The 22,793-nt window shown below is 39.1% G+C and overlaps 1 long non-coding RNA gene across 1 annotated transcript in view; it reads right to left on the bottom strand.

Moving 5' to 3' along the window:
• LOC141728687 (uncharacterized) overlaps positions 1 to 21,053 on the bottom strand; it is a 48,480-nt gene extending 27,427 nt beyond the window's left edge. Inside the window, exon 1 of the long non-coding RNA XR_012579833.1 lies at positions 20,929 to 21,053. This is a non-coding gene — a long non-coding RNA (uncharacterized LOC141728687). The remainder of the gene's footprint in view (positions 1 to 20,928) is intronic.
• Positions 21,054 to 22,793: the final 1,740 nt, after the last annotated feature.

Below are 22,793 nucleotides of genomic sequence, written 5' to 3'. Positions count from 1 at the left end.
ACATTTATACCATTGAAATTAGTTGTCTCAAATATTTATACTTATTTCATTTTAAAATGTTATCAGAGACACATCGGTTATACTAGAAATCCATGCTATGTTATTAGTTCATACATGTACAATATGACCTTTCCTTTTTTTGTCCATCTGCTTTTCATTTTTACCCTCTGAAGGCAGGGAAATCAAAAATTTCATAATATTTCATTTTATCACAGATTTTTCGCATGTGTGTAGGATGATGAGGAAAAACTTCATTGCTTTGAGTGACATAACTTTTATTTCTGTTTCGAAAAGAACTCTACTCACATGTTCAAAGACTAATCTGAATTCCAGGAATATTTTAGCTTCAAGATGTGCACAACTGTCTTCCAGGTCATGACTAACAATTATGTTAATAGAAAAGTATATTGATATGTAACTTGGACAACATTTGTGAGTTTCTCAATCTAACCAAGGAATGTCTTATATTTTCTAAAGTTCTATGGAATTCTTATGCATTTCTCAATGAATTATTGCAACTTTGAAATATACTGTTTTGGAAGAATAGGTTTGGGTGTATTGTTAATATGACATTTTTGGAGTTTTTTAAATTTGTGTATCTAATGAACTGAAAGCTTACTTTGATGAAGCAATGATTTCTGCTCTGATCCCATATTCGTTAAAAATATAATATGAGAGTTCTTCATGCTGAACTGCTTTTTGTTTTACTGGCTGAAATACCTTTGGTTGTTGAGCAGGGCTCATGGGGCATATTTTCTGTTTGTGCTTTGCTCACTCAAGCTTCAAACACAACTGCTAAAATTTATAACAGATCCCAAATCAATGACAAAGTTACACTTTCCAGGAACCCTAATTGTGTGCAAATCTCTTAAAATTTTATTTTTAATATGCCATTTATTGACTTAACCAGTTATTCACTTTTCTCTAGTAATAGGAAAGTGGTTCTAAAATTTGTATTTTGATAGTGTGGTTCTTTGCCAAATATGGCTATAATTGAGAATTAAGACAATACTCAGCATTGCTTAGGTGGTGACTCAATATAGGTGAAATATTAAAGGAATACAAAGTCAATGTCTCTTCACTTTGATAAGTGCTTTGATGAAAAACTCTGACAAAAATATGTGTGGATGTATTTGTGCTTTCAAAGCAAATGAATTGAACAGAGTGAAAAAAGAAAATTTTCTTCCCAAGGAAAAAAAGGCTATCTGTACATCTGCAGTTTGAGATGAAAGGTAGCACAAGGACAATAGTGTTTTCATTGATGGTGCTCTTCTCCCATTATAGCTTGGCCCCACAGTGCTTCATTTATCAGGAATGTATTATGGGAGACTATTTAAAAATATCTAGGTGATAGATATTCCTTTCCTGTTGTATTTAGAATAAATGGCTTACTGTAATACTGGAATTGCAGAAGAATTTAGTTCAGAACTTTTGGGAAAATGAACTTAATAAGCCCTTAAAGCATTCAACTATTTCCAAGCCTTTTTAATATTTTTGTTAAAAGATTAAGCCCATTCCAAAAATCATTGTCCATATTTTTCTGACATTTTTGAGGTATAAGTGACAAATGCACATTTTCATCACTGCTGGTCCATTTTTAAGACCTTTGTGTGTATCACAAATCTCATATCTGGAATAGGAAGTCTATAGTTTTATCTGCTGAACATAAATATTTGCAGACTGAGTCTCATTAATTATACATCGTGATAGAAAATTAGTTTTACAAATTACTTGTGATACCTTTATGATGATTTCTGTTGCATTTACAAGTGTTTTTTCTTAGTTTAACCATACCAACTAAGATACACATACCAACACAGCAGTGTAGGAATATTCTGGGGAGAAATCAGCTGTAACATTTAACAGTATGCACCTCTGTGAGGATATATATCTCTCTGCCACTTCAGATTTTACTGTGTATCTAATTTGAAAGTGAAATCATAAGACAGAGACTGACATTAAAGGTACACACTGAAGTGTTGGGAGCTGAGGGTACCCTGCTAAGGCTGGTTCCACATCAGCAGGCTCAGGCTGAAGGGTGCCAACAAGGCTTGGCCTGTCAGCCACAAAGCTTTACTTCAGACATAAGGAAGGGCAGCTCAGACCAGAGAGGAAACGTAGTCTGTTTTCCTTCAGATCATCCATCAATCACTGGGGGATGAATCCATAGAGAAGAATGGGTAAGACTCTTTAAAGATAGGGGTTCCCTATGCACATTTCTCAGTGTCCCTTTCTGAAAGCCAGCCCACCATACCTCCTGGACTGGAGAGTTACTGAAATTTCCATCTTATTGCAATTCTCTGTGCCTAGCTTCAATGCACAGCAAGAACCAGCTGATTTCCTGTTTTCCTGAGGAACCCATGCACTTTGCTACCCTGCCAAAAAGGATTTAAGCTTCTTTACTGAGCAGACAACCAAAGCACTGGGAACTATGAGTCAAAATGCACACCAGCTGTAGGGATCTGAACATGGTGGGAGTAGGCCTCTGCTGGAGGGAGATTGGACATTGTGGGACAAAGTACCAGGGAAGGAGGCAGGCTGAAGACAGCTAAAGAATCTGATGGCCAAGGCAGCAGAAAAATCAGAGAAAAAAAATTTAGCATGACTTAAAAGGCAGCGTTTATAGGGAGAGAGTTGTCAGGGGGAATGAATGGAGATGTTGGAATTCAGAAGCATGAGGGGCAAAGGGTTAGTCTCCCTTCTCCATTAAGAAACAGTCCTTGGCCTGAGGCAGCTGAAGTTTGAGATCCCTGGCAGTGCTGGTAAGGTTCAAGATCCTTGGAGATGCTGGTGATTGATCACCTCAGCACCCAGTGAGTTGCAACAGCTCAGCCTAGAGAAAACCTTATATTTATTACAGATCAGCTCTTCTGACTTGCTTTAATTGAAGCAGAGAGCACTTATGTTATGCAGCAGTTATGCCAGCAGGTCCACAAGTCAGTAGCCCCAGCAAACAGTGCAGATAAACAGCTGGGAACAAGGCAGGGTTGGCAGTGTCTTCACTTGGCTCTGCTGCAGTTAGGTAAGGAAGTGTGACCACAGCCTCAATATGGTGGTCAGCCACTCTGGTCAAAATTACCATCAGAAAAGCTTTGTTATTTTGGTGCCCATGTGCTAAGTTGTGAGAAAGCAGCACAGCAGGTTTTTCTCCTTTACTAGATTCTTGAGAAAGAAGGGGACTCTTCATCATTTTTCTGTGATTACTATGTTCAACAATAAACTTCACTTCTCTTTTTTAAGAAGATTCAGCATAAATTATTGAAAACTTCCTGCAGTTTTTCTAAATAAGCCTGAAGTTTGCTGAATGTCCATCATCACCATTACCTGCTAGAAGCTTTCACCTCCCTTTTGATGAAAGTTTGTCCTCTCTGGTTACTCTTCTGCATGGTGGGGAAGGTGGTGACCTCTCCATGTGAATGTTGTGCTCCCTCTGCCACACTCAAGGCTCTGCATTACTACTGTTGAGGCACCCAGGACAAACTTTCCTTTCCTCAGCTTTCTGGGTGTATCATGTTTTTGTTCAGTGACCACACTTACCATGTCCCTACCATTTTGGCTTCCCTTTTCTTTTGGCGTGTATGCATTTTCCCCTGCAGCCTCAACTTATTCTGTTCACTTCCCTTTCAGGATTATGTGGTGCTGAAACTGCAATGACAGACAGTCACTCTGGGCAGCTGGAATTGCAGCAGAGCTGAGCACTATAGGGGGGAGGACAGAGGGCTTAGGCAAGGCATGATGCTGAGCTCAGGAGTTGGGAGACCAGAGCAGCTCTGGGACTTCTGTCTGTGTTTTTTTTGATTCTGGCTGAGCACTTTCTCCCAGTCAAGTCAGCTCTGATGGCTTTCTGCAGTCATCAGAGAAAAAAACCTGAAGGTTGTTTCTTCATTTGGAAAAAGAAAAAAAAAGACAAAAGGAGATAGATTTAGGCATATTTTCACCAAATAACATAGTTTCTCAAAGAAGTCTCTAGGAAATTGTTATCTATAAGGATGAAAAATCGATACAGAATGATTTGTGGTGAGCTGGTTGTGAACTCTGTTGGTTAGAGTGGTACCCTATAGATTTCAGATTCAGAGGAACTTCACCTTCCCAGAGAGAAACAAGGGGAGTTGTCTTTCCCCCAAGTACAGCGAGACATTTGGGAATGGAAGGTAAAACCCTTGCCCCTCCTATCTTCCCCTCTAGTTCAAATCCCCATTTGGGAATGGAAGGTAAGACCCTTGCCCCTCTCTTTTCTTCCCCTCAAGTTCAAATCACCTTTTGGGAATGGAAGGTAAGACCCTTGCCCCTCTCGTCTCTTCCCCTCAAAGTTCAAACCACCTTGTGGAAATGGAAGGTAAGACTCTTGCCTCTCTCCTCTCTTCCTCTGAAGTTCAAATCGCCATTTCGAAATGGAAGGTAAGAAACTTGCCCTCCTGTCCTGTCCTCTCCTTTACTGAGGGCTTCCTTCTCTCCTCTCTTGTGTGCAGAGGCTCCTCCTCTCTTCCTCTCCCTTTCAGAGCCAATTGGAAATGGGACGTAGCGCCTGGCTTTCCCTCGCCTTGTCATTTTGGAGAGGAAGTGTAGAACATTGCCCTGCTTCTCTCCTCAACTGCAAGGAACCATTAGGAAATGGAAGGTGGGAACCGTGCCCCTCTCCTGTCCTCAACTGTCAAGAGCCATTAGGGAAAGTAACATGAGAACCTTGCCCGTCTCTTCTCCTCAGGTATGAAGAGGCACTTAGTAGCAGAAGGTGAGAACCTTGACCCATTCTTCTCTTGTCTCCGACTGCCAGGAGACTTTTGGGAATGGAGGTTGGGAACCTTAGCCTTCTCTTCTTTTCTCCACATTGATAAAGAGGCGATGGGTTATGGAAGGTGAGAACCCCATTTCTATAAATATAAATAATTTTATTTTCAATTTAAGAAGTCTTTATTAATGTAAATAGATGACATTTTAAAATAGGCTATTACTAATTTGTGCAGCAAAGAAAAGGTGCTTTATGGTTCTCTATATTTGTGAAGTATTGCATAAATCATAGAGACCATCAGTATACAGATAAAGACACTGGAATATATTCATTTATCTTTCACCAAGAAAGACCTGCAATCCTAATTTTACTTTGGCCTTCCATGTTTCTTTTTGTAGTGCCATATTAATAGTTGATATTCAGATAGTGAATTACAGAAATTAAAAATGAAAAAGGATCAGAGCAGAATAGCTTCAAATGTTCTCAGGGTAGTTTTTGCGAGAAACACCTTCCCTTGTGTAACCTAAATGATATTAACATGAGAATAACATCTCAGAGGTTGAAAAATGATGGTATTCCTTTGCACAATGTAGAAATAAGGGAAGTTTCAGGAAGGGAAGTTCTGGAAGGCAAGAAAAACACAAGCAGGAAAGCAAGCAAGCAAGACTATCTTGGATCCCAACACATTCCCAGCTCTTATAATGTCTGAGGCAGTAGGACTTTACAAGGGTGCAAACCCATTTCACAGCCTTTGCTCTGCTCTGGTCCTGCCCCACAGGTGGGGCTTTTGATGTGCCAGAGGCTCTATAGCCACTTGGAGCTGGACCAGAGGCTCCAGTGGGTGGGGTGTGGAGCACTGCGCTGCCCCACCTTCACTGAACTTGCCTGGCACTCCCTAGCCACACAGTTTTAATTCTTTTGAGCCAGCAATTATTTCTCTTGTCCCTCCTTATTCTTCCTCCTATTGCTGTAGCGAAGTGATTTCTGTACAACAAGAATGAAGAGTTTTATCGTGATTTTTAGAAGTATCACCATGTGTAAAGTATTTTGTAGCAGTGAATGCTAAGCAATTCCTTCTTTCCAAAACCACCATTTCAATTTCCTAGCTTGGGGCAATTTGACCAAGAAAACTTTCCCTTTTCCTTCATCCAGCTTTAAGCACTGCCTCTGAGGAAGACAGATTCCTGTCCTACTGTCAGGACAAACCAGATTGTCGCCTAAAATTCCATGCAGCCATGATTCTATTTTTTTCCTCTTCTAAGAGTCTTCTAAAACTTTTCTGGTTAATAATGACTTCATTATGACTTTTCTGAAACCTTAGATAAAGATGACTTTCAAAGTAGAAACACATTTGCACATTGACAATGGAATCATGGAGAGCCTCATAAAACAAAACAAAAAGCAAATCAAGGGTGGTGTATGGTTTCAGGTGGGTTTTTTTCCTATATCTTCTTCTGTGAGAGTTTTTGCTGGCTGCAATTTGCTTTCTCCTCATGTCCTCCACGGGACAGCAAATTTGTGGATTACCTCATTAGTCAGACAGAGATGCTTCTCTGGCTCCTCTCATTTTTCTCTGCCACCTCAAGTGAGGCAGAAGTCACTCTCTGTGGCAGTGTTGTCACTGCTGACTGTGGGCCCAATGATTAATCATTTTGCACAAGTGCCTTGTGTTCCTGACCACCCCCACAGGACCTATTCAGCCACACTTGTCTTAGCCCAAAGCATTAATTCTGAAATCTATAGTATAGTTTTTAAAATTCTTACTACAATATGAAAAAAAGTGATTAGAGAAAAGTCTTAATTCAGAAAGAAAGGAATAATAGCTGTAAGTGTCAGGAGACCCAATTTCTTTCTCCAGTTTCTGACTGGAGTTAAGTTAAACTTACCATTGTGTTCCCGGGAATGAGACATAACAAACAACACATTTCAGAAAGCACATTATCATTTTCTGTAGCACTGAGCAAGCATACCTTTCCATGCCAGTGGGACATCAAGTTTGTTTGGAAGAAAGACATGTAATGCACTTTGCTTTCACATTGCTTTCTGTCTTTAAGATTTAACTTCCTCCTTCTGGCTCCTTGGACCAGACTATCGATCATTCTGCATTCTGGAAACTAGAAACAAAAATGTTTCAGGAGCTGCCTTTAGGGATATATGAATGCCACTATGTCTCCAAGTGACCTTCTGTAGAGCAGTCAAACACTGCATTTGCTGCCAGATGCTGTAAGAGTTGAGTACACAATGTGGCTGAAGTAAACATGAATAATTTCAGTCAAGCACCATGCATCCTTTAAGTCTTGAAGGAGTATTTCTCATACCAATTTCTGAGGCTCATTAGTACTGATTCCTTTGCCTCCACAATGGTTGGAGGGTATCTGAGGGAATAATACTATGCTTCATCAACTGAAAAAGTGGATAAAGCTGTCTTCAAGTATTGTTCTATCACTTGATTTTCTGCCAGTTTTCCTATTCATCTATATTTTTTTTTACTTCAACATCTTTTTTTGAGTCTGACATTGCTTTTCCTTGCACAGCACTTCAGTTCTATATCCACGAGTAGTTGGAACAAGGGTGGTCCTTTTAAAGTTATCATCCATGTTTGCAATGGAGATATATTTACAATATGTATACATACATACTATTATTTTCACAAGTTCTGCCTGAAGGGTAAGAGATCTATACACAATTGATTGCTTTAAAATGTTTACACTAGAGTGATCTTCAAACAAACTACCCAGGGCTTAGAAATAAAACAAACAAATCCCATTTGCTGTACCTCTGCATCCTCTAATCGGGAACAGAAGAGAAGGCAGAACTGTTGAAGAGAGCCCTCAGTGGTGTGATGAAGTAAATCATACATTGGGGATTGCGTTTCTTGTTAATTACAAAAATTACTCAGAATACAAGTTATTCCCCAAAACAGGGAAGTAATTACTCTCTTCTGTGAGTAGATGTACCTAAACAGTACAATTTTTCTTCCATAAATATAGATGCTTGAAAGCTGTATGTTCACATTTACTATTATAGAAGTGTAGAATAATTCAAGTTGGAAAGGGTCTTTAAATGTCATCTAGGCTAACATCTGCCTAAATCATCAGGAGCAATCTGTCTCAAGATAGCCCCCAGAGCAGGCTACAGGAATTGCCATGTAGAAACAATTATGCCTCTCCTATGGCTACATGCAGGTTAATTGGAGTCTAAATAAGAGCAGAATGAGGCTGGATGACAATGTCTTTGTTAATTTCTGTGTATCCAGAGATGCTTTGACTGTATAGAAAGAGAGCAGTGAGCATATCCCTGCCCACAGGGACATGCAATCAAACTGCAGAATTGCTTTCAACAATCATCTGTTAGAATACTAACCAACTTAACTCTGTCACCCACTCAAAACTGCACAGAAAACAGCATCTCTGCAGATCCACAGAACATTCTTAATTGCTATTAAAAATCTTCCAATAATCAATCAAATGCAGGACTACATATATATAAAATTGTAGCTCTCATGAGTTAAAAAAAGCCAAAAAAAAAAAAAAAGGCAAAAAAAAGAAGAAACAGTCCCTGTTTGGAAATTTAGTGTCATGGTTTGACCCCGGCCCAATGCCAGTGCCCCCATGAGAATACCTTCTCCCTGGTGTCTGCTGTGAGATGTGACCAGAAATAAGCAAAGCAGGCTCCTGCTTAGAAATAAAGAAAACTTTATTAACTAAGCTACAAGAAAAGAAGGAAGAAAAAAAAAAAAAACACATGGAAAATGAAAACCTTATAAAAGAATTTTCCTCCTCCCCCTCCACCAAATTTCCCAATGCAATACATTCCCCCAAATCACCAACTCTCAGTCCAGCACCATTCTTTAGAATACTCAATCTTCAGTTCATCAAGAGGAGTCCTTCTTGCACCATAGGCTTCCCCTGGAAACACGTTGAAACCTCGTGTGTTTCCATGTCACTCAGCACCGCCTGGAAAATCCTTTTGCCATTGTGACACCTTCCTTCCATGTCCAGTACTCTCACCACTGTGCATGGACCAGAGCTGCTTCTAGGGTTGTCTTTCAAGGATGCCTTGTCTCACTCCAAAAAAGGCACAGTCTCTCCTTCAGGAAATTTGTCCCCCATAATTTTTCACCCGCTGGGGCCGAGGGGTACCCACACTGAACCCTCCCGGTTCTGAGGCACTGCCTAAATGCAGTCTCTGTGTCACAGGAAAAAAATGGTTCCATCTATGGCCACACAAGAAAAGTCCAGCTAAAAAGCCACTCTATCATCTCTACCTTCACCCAAGAGTCTTCTGCACTTCCCTCATGGCCCATCCCTTCTTATCTCATCTTTTATCTCTCTTTTCACTCAGCTCCAGGAGGGTCAGCATTTGCAAGGTTTCAGTCATGAAAGAAAAGGGTTAAAAATCTCAGTCTCTGCCTGTCCCAGAGCTCCAGAACTCCCACGCGCCTCTGGGCACCTTCTCGCTGCACTCCGCCCTTCTCCTCCTGGGCCAGCTGCTATCAAATTCAGACACCAGTTCTCCCTCTCTCTCTCTCTTTCCCCTGGAAGGTGGGGAAAGGTGTGCCCGATGTCTCTTGGTGCTCCTCCACCCTTCTGTCCTCAAGGCCCTCCTCACCCCCCATCTCTGTCCAGGCCCAGGCCTACCACATGGCTGCCCCTCTCCCGCCCAGCAGCAGCAGCTGGAGGAGGGAGCGACATCCGACCTCTTTCCCTCCAAATCCCAAGAGAAACTCCCAGGGCAGCAGCTCTGGTTTTTAACCCCTGTGTGTTCTCAGAGGCATGTCCAAACCTCAGTGGCTACATCAGGTGCCAATATTAAAATCTGAGCACCCATTGGTTTGACTACACCACCCCAGAATTCCCATTTTCCAGCCAAACCAGCACAGTTAGTCAGAAATTGTACTTTACATCTGTAAATTGCTTTCTGCTCTTTTTTTTTTTTTTTTTAAGTCTGTAATATTTTGTATTTTTAAGTTTTTTTAATAATCATGATTTAGTTAGGAAGATGTGGGAAAGGATTTTTTCTGCTTGTTTATCACCCACAAAAATGTGCTGTGCAGTCCATTTATCAGTCTTTGCATATGCTTTTCCATCATCTTCAAGAACTATGAGTGATTCCACACCCCAAAATCCCATTTCTGATGCCCCACTAAAGAAAATCTCAAAAGGTCATGTAACAAACCAATCAGTCCTTAAATGAAAACCATCCATGCATGTGCAGCCCTTCATAAACTAAATACTTATAAAATCATACTGATTGTTTTGTTCTTACAACTTATTTTGGAGGTGCTAATGTTTGGTGCTTACAATATTACTGATAATAATATAATACGTGACACATATTTCAATGCAGTAATTTTATTTTGTCAATATGGTTTCTTCTCAATATTTGTGTATCACCACTAGAACCACCTCCAAATACTAACAGAATTTTTGTTTAATGAAATAATCATCTATATAACTAGCATTTTAAGAACAGACAGGCCAAGACTGAAGATATCAAATACAGCAGCAAAATAATTTCTAAAAAGTCTAAGTTTTCAAGCCTTCCAAATAAGTCCTATCACAATTGATTAAAGAAATTAAAAGGATCTAAAGTTCTGAATAACATTTTTAATATAGAAAATATAAATGCTCTGTTTACCACCATAAATTATTGAGTGAAAAGAATTAAATGACTGCTGTGTTTCCCTGTTTTCAGTAGTTGGGCTGTTAAGATTTTTTTTTTCCTTTTTTATTTACTATAGCAAGATTTCTCAATTATGAACCCTTTGAAGATAGATAATTCCCCTAACTGAAGTGTTTAAGATAGGGTTCCAGAGACAGCAAGAATTCAGATTAATAAATATTCCACATCTGGTTTTGAGGCTTTTTTTTCCCCATCTTACCTGTTAGCTGTGATGAAGAAAATATGCAGCCTGCATTCAACTTTCTCATGCAAATTTTATGTGAAACAATTTGAATAATACAAAAATTGTCCAATTTTGTGAGATTGAGGAATGATCAGTTACTCCTAGGAAGACAGTATCCCTTGCGAAAGTGTCACAGTTAGAACTGCATAGTAAACCATTTTTAAAGGTAGAGCTTGGTTGGGCTCTACTCATAATTTTTAACTGGCTCATAATCCTGTAAAGGGAATAAATTTATTTAAAATAAAAACAAGAAAACAGGTTTGAATTCTTCCAACCTCCTTTAAATTAAGATTTCCGTACTTCTACATGAAATACAGAAAGTAAGTGGCAAGCCAGCACATGAATTACACACAGGGGACACCCTATGGAAAAATGGCAACGTTTCTTGCTTTGAAAAGCACTTAGCATTAGCCTGCATTTCCACTTAATAAAAGAAAAAAAAAAAGGCAAAAAAATAGCTGAATTTAAGCACATTCTTAAAGCTAAGAACTTGCTTGAGTGCTTCCCTGAATTGAAGCCAAAACAGAGGATATAAAAAACTAATAAAGAGGATAAAGGAGGAAACAGATTGATTTGAAATCCATCTAGCATGCATTCCTGGAGATTTTGTGAAACCTCAGTTTAATACATATGTATTTCTGACACCAATATAGTAACACCACAAAATAAATCTGTAAAAGCTCAGAAAATTAAATTTAAAGGCATAAAACCAGCATGTGAACAATAGCTTACTTCACACCCCAAAAAGCCAAATCTGACTTAGGTGGACTAGAAAAATCAGAATAGGAGTTTTCACAAAAGGTATTAGAAAGAGAAATTATATACCAGTGATGCTGTAATTTGTGAAATGGAGCATTTCCCTCTGTTTCACGGAACAAGTAATCTAATGCAGAAGCACATGTCTGCATGGTTAGTGATGGCTCATTTAAAGATAAGCAGGATAACATATGTATTATTTCATGTTAGTTTATATGGTATAATTCATAATTTTAAATATTCTTTTGACAGCTATAACATGTGCTGTCATTTGAAATTATGTTTGTTCAATCTGAAAAATTTTAAGCAGGTGGAAGCAGTATCCATCTTCACCTGATTTCTGATATCAGCCTAAACAGATTTTTTTCTCTCAAAGGATTATGCTGCCCTGATGCTGCCTCACACTACAGACAGCAGGCTCCATAATTAAAGTTGTATAATTCCTTTCACTTCCATCCCCACTGGATTTCCTAATGCCTGACCTCACATGGCAGAATTTCACGAATTCTATTTCTTCTGAAATATTGGAGCACATGTTAGAAAGGTACAACATCTGCTTTCAGCCATGAAAGTTGGGGTGGGTTGTTTGACTTGGAAAGTGTACAAATAAACACACTTCTTCAAAAGCTGAGTTTGGCTTGCAATCTGAGGCTTAAGGTAGAATTTGGAAAGCCTGGTTGGATCCTTTAGTGAGTCCTCAGAAATCAACACAGAGCATCTGTGCTTATTGGTGTATATCATAGAGTTAGTTCTGCCAATTATTTATTCTGCCTTGCACTGGGATTTGAGAACACCCCGGTATGGATGGTTGCACTCAAGGCACAGCCCCACCCCCAAATATAGCACCTTCAAATGGAGGCAGACATAATAGTGAGATCAAAAAATACAGAAGGAAAACAGTCAGCAGGTTGTGAATATTAGTATATCAACAGGCAACAGAAAATTAATTATGTTTTTGCTCTTTCTAGAAGAATAAGAAAACATTTTGGACTCACCATTTTTCCAAGTGCAGATCCAGCAACTCTCATTGTACCTCTGCTGTACTGCTGACTGTCACATTGCATAAACCATACCACAATCCTCTTTGTGTTAGGAAAGACCTTTCTGATTTGAGCCAAATAGATGCTATTTTTAATGCAGATGCAAACATTTTCAACTAAAACTGTTATTTATGCTTGCACATTTTTGAATGCTGCATGAGGAGCCCTTTGGAGGCACAAGGTACAGGGTACTGCCTGAGGCAGAGGCTCAGAGCCTGGCACCCAATGCCTTGGTGTGCAGAGGGAGAGTCAACAGCATCCATGGCCACATTCTCTTGACAGATGTGGCTCAAAATACTCCACAATTGGAAAAACTAATACAATCAAGGATGTTACAGGGCTTGCAAGGGTTCCTCAGGGGTGACGAGATAGACGAGAATCTTGACTCCATGATCAGAAGGCTGGATTTATTAATTTATGATAAATATTACATTAAGACTATGCTAAAAGGAATAGAGAGAAAAGTTCAGAAGCTGCTATGCTCAGAACAGAAAAGGAATCAATCAACAAAGGAGCTCTCTCTGATCTGTCCCAGAGAGAGCTTGGCCCCTGATTGGCCCTTAATTGTAAACATGGAACATGGGCCAATCACAGGTGCACCTGTTGCATTCCACAGCAGCAGATAACCATTGTTTACATTCTCTTTCTGGGGCCTCAGCCTTCCAGAAGAGGGAAAAATCCTAAAGAAAGGATTTTTCACAAAAGATGTCTGTGACACAAGGACAAAAAAATCCCACACTGCATAGCTGTACCATTTTCCCACTCCCCAAGAGACACAAGGAAGTGTGGACTGCATGGGTAAGCAAGCTATGGCTGAGATAGACCCTAAGAGTCTGCCTTAACATGGAGCTAAAGGCACAGACACTAAACTAGTTTGTCTGATCTTGGTGAGTTATTTCTGTGTGCAAAATTCAGGTTACAATGAATCCCAGTAGCAGTGCCTTTGCTCAGCTGAGAAAAGCTCATTTTACTCCAGGAAAATACAGCTAAACCCAGCACAAAGTCCCAAGCACAAGGGAGCACACCACACTTTGATTTCATCAGGTATCAACCCCATATTAAGAGGGAGAAAATGCAGCTTTAACTAAAGCATAATAATGCAAATAAAAAAAGGACCAGTCCATCCTGATAGCAATTTATAGTAGATAACAATACACCCTAGAGCAAATTTTGTCCTGTGTCATCAAATCTGTGATACTGTACACTGTATTTTAACAATGCATGTAAATGATTTAATTCAAGAGATTATTAGTCTTCCTTATAAGTTTACAATTATTTTAAACATCATAAGAAATACCTTCCTTGCCATGTACTTTCACCAAAATACTTATAGAAATTTTTCTTGCCGCAAACATAGTATTTTATCCACATTGTATGTAATCAAAACAGCTTTAAGGATATGTCTCTATCTGCAAGTAAATTAGCTCTCTCCTTCTGCAAGTCAGAGAAATTATTAGCATGAAATCAATACCGTGCTGTTCTCTTGATTTCAGGGAAAGCTGAGTGAATTAATTTCAAGAATCTACTTGTGAGATACAGTCGGGAATCTGGGGGAAAAAAAGTCTAATAGTAATAGGAAAAGACTTTTCATGTGCTCCCTGAATATGTATCATACCTCAAAAGTAAGACAGGTTTCTGTAATGCATGCCAGAGAGCATTACCAAGAGCTTGACTTTTTTGTAGTTTCTCATTCTGTAAGAGAATTTACAAGAGAAACAGAAGTCCTCTTCAGTTTTCTCCCCTGCTTTATTGATTTATGCTGATTTCCTTTCATGATCTTTGTTGCAAGATAGAAGTGACCACTCTTAAGATCTACCCAGAGACCATCTCCCCACCCTTCCTCTCAGACACTGTAGCCCTTCCATCTAACCCTTCTCCTGCAGGCAAAGCCACGCAACCTGAAGTGAAGCAGGTGTCAGTGAGACAGAAAATCAAGAGGTTTTACAGACTCCATGGCTGAAAGAAGCTTTGTTTTAACAGGATTGCTTTCCTATTGTAAAAAAGCAAAGGTGCTCTTTGGAAGGAGCTGGGACATCGAAGAAAGGCTCAGTTGAAAAGTTTCATGTTGCAGCCCATGCTTCATGTGTTTTGATATCAGTGTCTGTATATAAGTGAGTATTTTGTATACCAGCAATTTTTTCCAACTGCATGTCTCAGGTTACGATATTTTTATACGTACATATTCATTATATTTCAATTTCTTTTCCTTAATACCATTTTTCAGTTGGTTTTGAAAGCAAGCTGAGCAGAGCCAAGATTAACCCTAGATCAACATAATAAGAATTGCAATATTTTTTCCTCACCATATGTTACTGTAATCCAAGGATAGAAAGTATAAACTTAAAGAATTTCCTCCCTCCCAAAAAATTGTAAATTGCCTCACAAAAACAGCAGTTTCCGCAGATATCTCTTGCTCTGCCTGAGGAAAATGATACAAAGTCATTGCAGCAAGAGTATCAAGATAGTAAAAATTATTCCACATGTGCAGTACCTCTCCTTTAACTTGTGTCTCAGTTCTGTAGCTAAACCTGGTACCCTGGTAAGAGCCCCAGCACAGATCAGCTGCATCAAGAGTGGTGGCAGGGTTGAAAAGGAGAGAAGGAATTTTTTTTAAATAAATAAACTCTCTAAATATTGCTCTTGTTTGGGAGCACTTGTAAAATTCCATGGACATCACCGAGAGAAGGTAGGTAGAGGAGAAACTTGCAACTAGAAATAAAAACACAACAGTTTTCTTGGCCTTGTGGTGGAACAGGAGCCAAGAAAGTAAGAACAGTTCCACTGAACTACTGGTAGAACACAAATACTGCTATGCTGTAATATTGTCCCATTTCATTGTTTCCTCAGTAAGACCTAAAGAGTGGTGTGGCATAAAGATAATCCATTTCTCTGGTTATTGAAACCATTACCTAGTAACTGGACGGTAAGACAGAGAAGAAGACAGATATGACTGTGGCAATGAAGAGCACAGCTACAGCAAAACAATTTCAGCACCATTTTGATATAAAACAAAAGCAATCTTCCCTTAGTTATGAGGTCAACATTTAGTCATCCCATGGTATAATTGTTAGAAAAGAAAATATTTTTACTTCAGCTTCAATTATATCCACAATATATCATTATTTACTGAGACTGTCAAGCATTTCATAGGGATTAATTGTGATTAATAAATGCATCCAGACTAAAACAGATTTAAAGCATGGAGCTAAATAATTGAGCATACTTGATTTCCAGGTGGCTTACATAAATTGGTTTAAAAGAGTCTCAAAATAAAAAGATGTAAGAAAAAGTTAATTAATCTAACTTTTATGGCAATCAGACAGTATAAGAATGGGCTTACATCCTCATACATAACTGTGACTTAGTAAATATACATTGTCCTGCATGCAGTGAACCTGGAATTTTAATGTTTTTTGGCCTCTGGACAAGCAGCAGAATTTATGAAACCAGGTGAAATAGATGTAGTAGTGGAAGAGAAAAAATATGAATTTTGCAGTTCTTTTAAATTATGCAAGTCTTTGCTGTTAGGCATTCTAAATTCATTATTTCCACCACATTCTAAAATTACTGATTGCTTACAGGTGTACATCCAGAATATCTCAGAAGGTATGATTGCATGATTCACAGAGATGGCCCAGGGAGTTCATGTGAGGTTTAAGGATGACCTGAAGTCAAAGAACTTTCTTTTCCTACCATCACTGCAACCATCAGCCTTCAGGTGTGTTTTTCTGGTTCAGTCTAAACCTCATTTTTTTTCAATCTACTGCCACTTGGGCTGTATAAGGAGTCTGCTATAGGTCTGACAAACTTTTGCAATGGGAACTACCCATTTTACTTTAGGGAGAATCTGACTAAATAAATTCTTTTTCCAAAAGCACTCATGGACCAAGACATCCCTAGACTGCCACCAAAGAACTCATCCATTTAGTGCCTGCATGGCTGCCAGCTACTTTTGAAAGAAAAAGTGCCACCATTGAGCTATTGAAAGAATGACTAGGCTTTCTTCCTCTTAAAATATATAAAAGAAAATGTGTAATATATGCTTTCAGTCATTCTCTCTGTATGAAGTAAAATTTACTTCAGCAGGGAATTTGAGAGGAAAATGACAAACAACTCTGAGGAGAAAATAGAAGCATACTTAAATTTATGTGCAAACATCTAACCATGTTTTTACAGACAATTTATAATGTCTAATCAGAACTTGGTGTACCAAAAGCAATAAAAACTTTAAATCCTGCCATTTATCCATTTAAATTAAAAATAGAAACCCTTCTGGGGTTTACAGAAATTAAAACCCTCTCCTGAATTCATGTTACTGCAACAGGACTTGGAGGATTGATTTTCAAGGAAATGGGATTGGCCATTGCTGCTTTTAAATGTCAGCTCTGCTTGTCAAAGCATAGATGAAAACCAGAAAATAAATAAAAAAGTGTGATAGAGATATTACTACATATTTCTATCATTTTTAAAATTAATTTATCCTTAAAAACATTTTAGATTTAGATTTCTTTAGGCTTAACTTAAAAACTGTGGAAATAAGCAGAGATAACTGACTGAATTCCTGCAAGCAAAACAAGAGGTGAGTAATAATGTACCACAAATGCATGAAAGTACTCCTTGGTTTGGCTCTTTCCTCCACTTACAATGTGACAGCATCAAAAATGTTTTCATTTGGTTATCTTTTAGATCTTTACAGTATGGCTTGATCACATCTGGAACTTTACCCAGCTGCACAGGTTTAGAGACAGTAAAGTCGCTGTTGTAAAATTACCCTCTCTTTCTCTTTGCTTTACAGACTAGAGAGATCTATTGCATTTCTTTCCCACAGTAAATGGACATTATATTACAATGCCAGGCTGAATATCCATTCTGGCTCCTGGATCTCTTTTTTGTAGATGGGGCTCCCTCTTCCTCCCTGACAGATTGGCCCTGAGCAAGGTGTGCAGGTGCTGTCTGGATATCCAGGGAGAAAAGTGCTGGGCAATTTCAGGAAAATTGTTTTGAAATCCATTATCTGGAAACGTTTTCTCTAGAAACTGCAGAAGCTAAAAGTTTGTGAGAAACAAACCCAAAATTAAAGTGAAGGTGGATGAACAGAATTCATTGTAATCTATTAACTGTGCAAGTTTTTTGGGCTACATTGACTATATCTGTCAATCATCATGCCATCTGAATAAAAACAAGCCAATTACATAAACTACAAAGAGGGAAAACATGTTAAACAGTCCGCACAATCTTCAGAGGTAGTATTACAATATTACATTGTATTTCCATTTATGGTATGATATTCAATTCATATCCATAAACATCCTTAGCCTCTGAAGTATATAATTAAGTAGGATCAGTTTGGGGTATTTGAATCCACATGTGTGACCATTTTGCCCTGCTAGGCAGCTGTTGATTTCGACAATTTCCAGGTGCCAATAGTACAAGCTGCACATGGTTACCAGCAGCTGGCTGTGCTGCACAGTTTGCTTGTTTCTATAACACTGCAGTATCACAGCAAGAAAGAATATCAAATACCTATTTACATTGCTTTCTGCTCTTGGATGAAGTTTTAAGGGTAATTAATAATTATTTTAGGAAGGTATTAGTGCTATTCATTGAAATAGAATGATAAGCTGATGAGAAGTGTCAACCAAGAAAACTGATCTGGTTGACCCCTCAGCCGAATGGCTTAGGGTTTTTATCTGCCCTTCCCTATGTTCTGGAACACAAGGTGTGGATCTGTGCCCCACTCTGAAGCACTGAAACACTGAGAAATGAACTGAATTTGCACTCTGGCAAAATTTATCATGGCACATCTTCCAAGGAATCCTCCCTTGACAATGTCTTTTAGAGTTCTGCTGGAAAGGAGGCAGATAATGAAGATCCTAGTTTAGTTTCTGTACCTTTTACAGGTCATAAAACTCCTGTGCAAAAAGACGTCTCCACTCCTTATATCACTATAACCTGACATAATACAGCAGGAGAACTAATAGTTTTGGAAGTCGCTGCAATTATGATGGAGATTTGGACTGAGTGTCAGGAAGTCTTGAAGATTTCTGATTGTTAGGGAAAAAGGAGGATAAGCAGATCTCTACATAATGCTGTCCCTAAGTCACAAAGAGGCCCTGGACAAACTATAACACTTCAAAGAAGAAACTAAGACAAGTGAATGAGAAGGCGGAAGGATAAAGGAAAAATGTTTTATCATTAGTGCTGTCTCTCCTGATTCCAGAAGAAAGTCACTTCCAGAGAAATAAAAATGAACATGCTATAAGGTGAGCAGTGAGATTCACCTGTTATGTGGCAGCAGAGAGGCAGCCAGTGCATGCACTTCTGAAGCTGCTGCCCCAGCTCATCCCCAGGTAACATCCATCAGGAGACAGAGCACATGAGTGTAGCTTGCTGCAGCATCCCAGGCTCCACAGACAGGCACAACGCTATTCCTGACAGCATGGAAGCCAGGTGGCCACCGACCTGATGGTCAGCTTGGCCATCACAGCTTACCAGCCCTCTGTTCAGCCAACACAGACTGATTCCTAGGTCTCTCAGTTCAGTAGAACCTACCATAATTTGGCAAGTGTTTTTGCTACATGAGCTATTAAGGGAACTAAGTAAAAACCTGCAGCAGGAAAGAGGAAGTAATGCCCTGTAACATTAGGTCCTGCAGTATATCAACTGCTCTCTCTATTTCTGAAACAGAGTGATGCCTCCCATTTAATCCACTCTCTTGAGAACTGCAACACTTTTGCAGACCTCATAAGCTGCTTTTCCCAAGTAAAACATTTCTGTTGATATTTCTTTGAAATGCATCAAAGAGCAGACACACTACAAAACTCATTTTTATCAGGGTTTAGTGTAAAGCCCTCACTCTATGGAAACTATGGAAAAAAAAAATAAAACAGAAAGCAAAACCCAAAACAAATGGACCCCTCTTTGGCATGACTTTTTGCATACACTGGTATTAGGATAATGAGTCAAAAATGCCAAAAAATCATTCACAAATTGTATACTGCAAAAGGTAATGTTTGTTTTTTTGCATACATTACATAGCAATACCAGCAGGAACACCATTCTGCTTTGTAAAAATAAGCACCAGATTTTAATTTTACATAGCCAATTAATGAGTCACTGATCATCACAGAATTAGAAGCAAGATCAGTTGCCCTTTGCTGCCTGTTGGAAGACAACTTAAGTGTTTACAAACCCAGCAGCTGCACAATCAACCTTACAGCAGAATTTCTGAAAGCAATTTCTAAAGTTTTTGTTTATTTTCCAAAGAACCATTTCATTGCAGCCCTCTCTCACAGAGAGTAATTTTCAGCCTTTAATGTTTTCTAAGCATCAGGCAGTCCTTTCATGTCTCAATTTGTCTCAATTACTGATCTGATCTCAAGCATCACTAGGTCATCTCACCCTCTGTTTTCACTAATCAGCAAGAACAAAACAAAAAATAAAACAAGGGTTTTCATACTCTTGTCTGCATGCCTATAACAATAGCAACCCATACCAGTATCTTTGTTATCCTAGTGTCAGCTATGACACAACCAGATTTTCTCTATTTTCCAGCTTTACAGGGCCTGTTTAGGAGTGTGACTACTTCCTAAATGTCCATGGTAGGACTCAGCTAACCAGGATGGTACCAAGTACATCATAAAATTGAGCCTTTGAACTTTTCTGGTGTAGAGAAAGTGGGGCTCTTAAGCATGTGCTTCCTGTAAATCTAAGAACTAAACAAAAGAATCCAACTAACTGGAAAAAAAATCATAAAATCTTTCCTAATGCTCAGGCATCTGACACAAAAGAGACAATACTTCTCTGAGTAATACTGTCATCTGAAATTTTTATTCAAGGGATTTGCTTTACAGCAGTTTTCAGCTCTTCTGCTCACCTAGACTTAATACAGTTTAATTGTATCCCTGGTATTGTTTCTGCAAAATTTGGCAATATTGTCTTTGTTGCTCTTCCCTGTGTGGAGATAAGTTAATATTCAAAGAGATTGCAATTTACAAAATAATTGCAGGAAGATTTTTGCATGATGATCGAAACCAGATTGTCTGCCTTTATTTCTGTTTCAGCAGGGCTTTGAATCCCTAGCAGAGGCCAGCAGCTGGCACAGGGCAGATGACCAGAAGGCTTGATGAGCCAGTGCGCACACTCAGAGTCCTCTGGCTCATATGCTGACTAAAGATGCTAAAACTCTTGACTGACCTCAGTTGGAAGACACTTCTCAGTCACACTGCTGACCAACCTCTCTGAGGCAATCAGTCCATAATTTGTTTTTGTCAAAATTACTTAGGTTGCTTTGAGCAGTCAAAACACAGCATGTCTGCAAGTGAAGTCATTGGAATTGGAGCAAACTGAAGCAAGCATACAAGAATCTCTACTGGTAGGTGAGGTAATAGAGATTTCTGACGGGAAAACCTAAAGCAACAACAATAACAATAATATTGCCACAAGTTTTCATTTATATAATCAGTTGTAAATAGCCACAAATAATCACAAATTACCTTTAAAGTGGAAAGGGTGCAGGAGACTGAAGCTGTGACTGAGGTGACACCTTTGCCTCAATGCATTACAGATATCAGTACTTACAAAGCAGCTAATCCTTTCCCAGCCTCAGTTTCAGTACCCATTATATCAGAATTTCAGGGACTGGCACAGCACTTTGGTATCTGAATTGCCTCATGCCAGGGGAACTTGCTCACACAGCACGGAAAGGGCAGGAATTGTGGCCTGAAAATACCTAACCAAATCCAGGATGAAAATCCTGGCTTTATATCAGACACCTGGTTGCTTGCAGAAAAATGGTGAAAGACATGCCTGCACATGAATAGTGGCTGGACACTTAACTGCAGCAACTCTTTTCAAGAATAGTTTGGTTTTAAGTAACTGTAGCAGACTCTGAACAGTCAGACTGCCATATCAAATTAACTACAGAGCTAATACAGGCTTTGTGATTCTTGACAATGTTTGCTTTTCTTTATTTTACTTTAAAAAATAATAATCATAGAAGCTCCCAAGCTGGCCCAGTTTCTCTTGTAACTCCTGACTGTCCTGTTGCTCTGACAACATAAACCAGCTGTACTCTCTGATGGAGCCCTGAGCAGCCAGAGCATACCAATGAATCTGAGCCCAGGACTTGGTCTGCTCCCAGTAAGGTATTATTTTCTATTTGCCAAGACTAACTCAGCCATAAATACAGAACATAATAGTTCTGCATGTGTTGTGGTACTTTTTAGTCTTTGATCACATCTGCACCAGGGAAACTCTTTTCTTCACAGTAATTGTTGAACTCCATATGTCCGAATTCCCCCATCTGCCACATAGTAATGTGACTGAATACACACTTAACATTAATATAATGAACAAAGACTAAAAAGCTGAAGCACTTTGCAATTAGTGGGGTCAAGGATATCAAGGTCTCTATAGCCTGACTGTATTTCTGAAGCATAAAGATCTGGCAAATATCTGTATGTATTCTTTGCCACTTTGAAACAAACTGCTTCACCATTTTCTATTAGCGAAACAAAAGCCAAGTAAATATTTAAAGATCTTAAACTTACTGAACCAGAGAAACACACAGCCTGCTGGGAGAACCAGCACTATCCAGTGTGGCTTTGCTGCCAGCCGTACCATGGCTTGTCCATGGAGCAGCTGGATCCCGCCCTGGCTCTGCACAGAAAAGACATAAATTGTGAAGGAGCCCAAGCATAGCTGAAAACTGTAAGATTTGCTTGCACCGTTTCCACATTAAATAAACTGTGCTTTTAAACCCAGGAGCTAAGTTGAGGGCACTTAGCATTCACACATTACCAGATGGGAAACAGAACAGACACGCTTTCTCACAGGGAAGAAGTCTTTCTTAGCTCAGGGGTTTCTTGATATTGTGGGCATGCCTCCATCAAGTTTCTGATAAATTACTGCTCAAAATCATTATTTCTTTACCATTTTTGCTTAGGGTACCAGACCACATCAATGCTCAGGCACAGCTCTTCCTCTACTGGACCCTGGCACACACAGAAGAGATGGGATCAGAGATCCTTTTTCCCTACAGAAATAAGACTCTTGAATCCTACCCAGATCTAGCATAGCACATCACTGACTCAACTGTCCACAGCAAACAGTGCCTCAAACATCTGGCCATCTGGCTGATATGACCAGCAAATGCAATTAGCTCCTTTTTTTCCTCATTTATCCTTTCTGGGCACCATCAACATATTCACAGAGGAGGCGAGCAGCACTTCCTGCATTCCAAGAGTCTTTCTACATCCTGCCTCTGTTATACTATCTGCCAATCTATAGAGAAAGGAATTATTTTCACAATTAACATTACTGTTAAAAGCAAACAGAAATAAAAGAAAATTAAAATATA

This window comes from Zonotrichia albicollis, chromosome 3 (genome assembly GCF_047830755.1).
Source record: "Zonotrichia albicollis isolate bZonAlb1 chromosome 3, bZonAlb1.hap1, whole genome shotgun sequence".
Lineage (NCBI taxonomy): Eukaryota > Metazoa > Chordata > Aves > Passeriformes > Passerellidae > Zonotrichia > Zonotrichia albicollis.
Note: the sequence above shows the minus strand (reverse complement) of the source record. Positions and strands in the feature narration are given on the sequence as shown.